Source organism: Cynara cardunculus (genome assembly GCF_001531365.2).
Source record: "Cynara cardunculus var. scolymus isolate 2C chromosome LG 13, CcrdV1, whole genome shotgun sequence".
Lineage (NCBI taxonomy): Eukaryota > Viridiplantae > Streptophyta > Magnoliopsida > Asterales > Asteraceae > Cynara > Cynara cardunculus.
Window position 1 is genome coordinate 24786289 of NC_037540.1, and position 3464 is coordinate 24789752.

Below are 3464 nucleotides of genomic sequence, written 5' to 3' on the forward strand. Positions count from 1 at the left end.
GGATAACATGTTATCTTTTGTATTTGAATACTTGTTATGTATACAAGTTTTGTATAGGGATTTCGTGAAAAAATTTGGTAGCTACTTTGTAATGTAACGTAGATATCGAGATCAGATGTGTAAATTATATTTTTGATATATGGAAATATATGTTTGTATGCAAATGTGATATTGGGTGTTACAATAAGTCGGTAACTCAAGTTTCCTGAGTGTCACTGTAGATTTTTTTTATTGTTATCATCAAGGCACAATGAGATGATTAGTTGAGATAGGCCCAAACTGACTCGGACACGTACGATTAACAATAAAAGATTGCTACGACAAAATAAGTCAACTTAACATGACTCAAGACGTAAATTGTCCTATTAGAGTTTTTATACTTCTCTTCATGAAAAATCTCATATGAAAGTGCCCTCTAAATCAAGTTTTATCATAGTGAACTATAGAATGATGGTGGTGGTGTGGGAATTTAAAGCAATCCTTCATAAAAACGAGCTGATTAGAATCAAAATCAGAACTAAATATCCAAAGACGTTAATTTATAGAATTTTAGCTGTATGAGTGGATGGGTATTTTTGTTTGGATGAAAAACATACTTAAATACGATTTGATTTGACATCCAAACAAAACTTACTGATAATATTCGACTTAATTGATATCGAAACAAGTCTTTAAATTTAATATTTATAAATTCAAAAACTATTTTGTATATGTGAAATTTACGTAAATGGCTATTTTACAAAATAATTTTCATTTTTTAACCATTTTAGAAACCCTTTTCTTTAAATAGCCAAAGTTTACACATAAAAAATTTTTCTATATAAAGTTTATTTTCAGGACAAAAAGAAAAAGTTCAAAAAAGAGTTACACAAAAAAGGGACTTTGGGCAAGAAATGGATTTTACGCGTAAAGTCCATTTTTTGTGTAAACTCCCTCATTTTTAGATAAAGTTTCATTTTTAAATTACTAGTTGTGTATCCGTGTAATGTGGCGGGAGTCGTGAATTTTAATGATTTTTAAGTTTCACTAGTTTTATTAGAAAAGATTTAACGATGATATAAATTACACTTGGTCTTTACATATTAATACAATTTGAATAAATAAGAGTTATGGTTCCAATTACAGTTTATCGATGAAAAAAATTATATGACAATTTAAAATCCAATATATTTAAAATCTAACATATTTAAACGACTCCACAAATATGTTCGATATACACCAAGAGCAAAGAATCAAAAGAGAGAGACCGAACGTTCTAGAACAATTGAATTAGAGATGAATGAGAGAGATTTTATTAACTCATGGTGAATATCAATTTGAATCTCACCTTGGGGATGAGGAGAAGACATAGATGTATGAAAAGGTGAAGACATAAGTGAAAAGTATATTGGGAACATGAAAAGAAAAAGTAATAATATGCATTGATAATTTGTACTATTTGTTATTTTAATTGTAGATTAAGATATTTTAAAACTAAATGCATAAAGTAGTAGTACTTAATGCATTATGAGTTGTTTTTAAGACTTTGTGCATAAATGTACAGTACTTTATGCATTAAAAATTGTTTTTAAGATTTTTGAAAAATCGGGTTTATAGGATAGTATAGATATAAATTTCTGTAGGGAAAGCTTAAAAGCCATATTGGTGAAAGCTTGAAAGTCATTTTGTGTTTTAGATTTATGCAGGGAAAACTTAAAAGACAAGTACTTTTGTGTTTAAAAAACAAGTACTTTGTGTTTTAGATTTTGTACTTTTTTAAGACTTTAAGACATTTACCAAATTTGGTTAATAAGATAGTATAGATTTTTTCCTGAAAATAAACTTTATGCAGAAAATTTTTTTTGCATAATTTTTTTTTTGTAAAATTTAGATATTTCAAGAAAATCATTTTATAAAATAAGTTTTTACATAATTAAGCTTTATTTATTAAAGAAAGAGGGATGATTAAGAGGTGGATAATAAATAGTTTGCCGTGTGTTTTGTGGTAATGAGTGGTGGGGTGGGGTGGGGGCTTCACTTCATAAAATATGGCATGTGGAATAAGCTTTTGCCTTGTGCTTTCTTTCAACACTCAATCTAAGGGGGAAGTTTATTCTCAACAAGTCTTTTCAATATTCTTTTAAATAATTATTTCTATTGAAACCGAATAAATCATGGGAAAATTCAAAGAAAAATCATTTTTCTGAACGAATAAATGTTTATTATTGTAAATCATTTCATTTCCCTCTCAAGATAGTAAAATATAATGAACCAATAAAATAAAAAGAATATATCATTTATATTAATTATTCTAAAGTATAGCTTATAAATATATGTATATAAAACTTGTGTTTATTTCCTTTAAAAATATACCAAAATTGAGTGTGGTGACTGGGTCGGGAAAAGGGGCGGATTGGGTAGGCTATCGTGGTCGTTGAGCTGCTAAGACTGAGAGCGTCGTCGGGAAGCATGTGAGTCGTGAGAAGGAACCGACTGTTTTCATGCCTACTTTTTCTAACTTTAAAAATTACGTAATAATGATATTTTTACTATAATAGTAAGTTTTTGGTCATTTTTATTAATTAGAAGAACCATTTTGTTTGATTATTAAAAAAAATGTCAAGAGACGTGATCAATTAAAATAAGAATGATTGTTGGACTTTTCTGAATTTTACAATAATATATTTTTACCACGTTAACTGGTATCAAATCATTTTTATAGGTTAAAATAACTGTTTCATTCAATTTCAATCAGTTTAACTATTTATCTATATTATATTATGAAGTATTTGACAAAAAAACTCTTAAAATAATTTGTTATGTATCAAATACTATTATTGATGCATATTACTTAAAACTCAAGATTACAAGTAATTATGCGTAAGTACAACTTATTAAAGCTCTATTTTAAATTTGTATAACTAACTGCAGATAAAAATAATCAAATACAAGATAAACATCTTATTTTAAATATATAAAATATAATTAGGATAATTATTGAGTTTTAACAAAAAAAAACTTAATTATTATATTTATAAAATACTAGAAGGGTACTTGTGCAATACAGCGAGATATATCTTGATTATAATGTTTAATTTTTTTGTGGTCTCTAACGATGTTATAATACGAATTTATGTGATTTTGAGCAAACAATAATGTTTTGCATAATAAAATATAAATTTGAAGATATCATAAAGATTATATATATATATATATATATATACACTAGAAACGTACTCGCGCAATGCAACGATATACATCGTGATTTTAATATTTTATTTTATTCTTTATCTCAGTCGATGTTATAATATGGCTTTATGTGATTTTGAGAAAACGATGATGTTTTTATTTTTGAATAAAATATATGTTTGAAGATATCATAAAAATTTGACAAAAATATATCGATATTAATACCAAATTAACTATTTGAAATTCCTCATTTTTTTGGGTAATTTTTTAATTTAATTTTTTTATAATTTAATTTA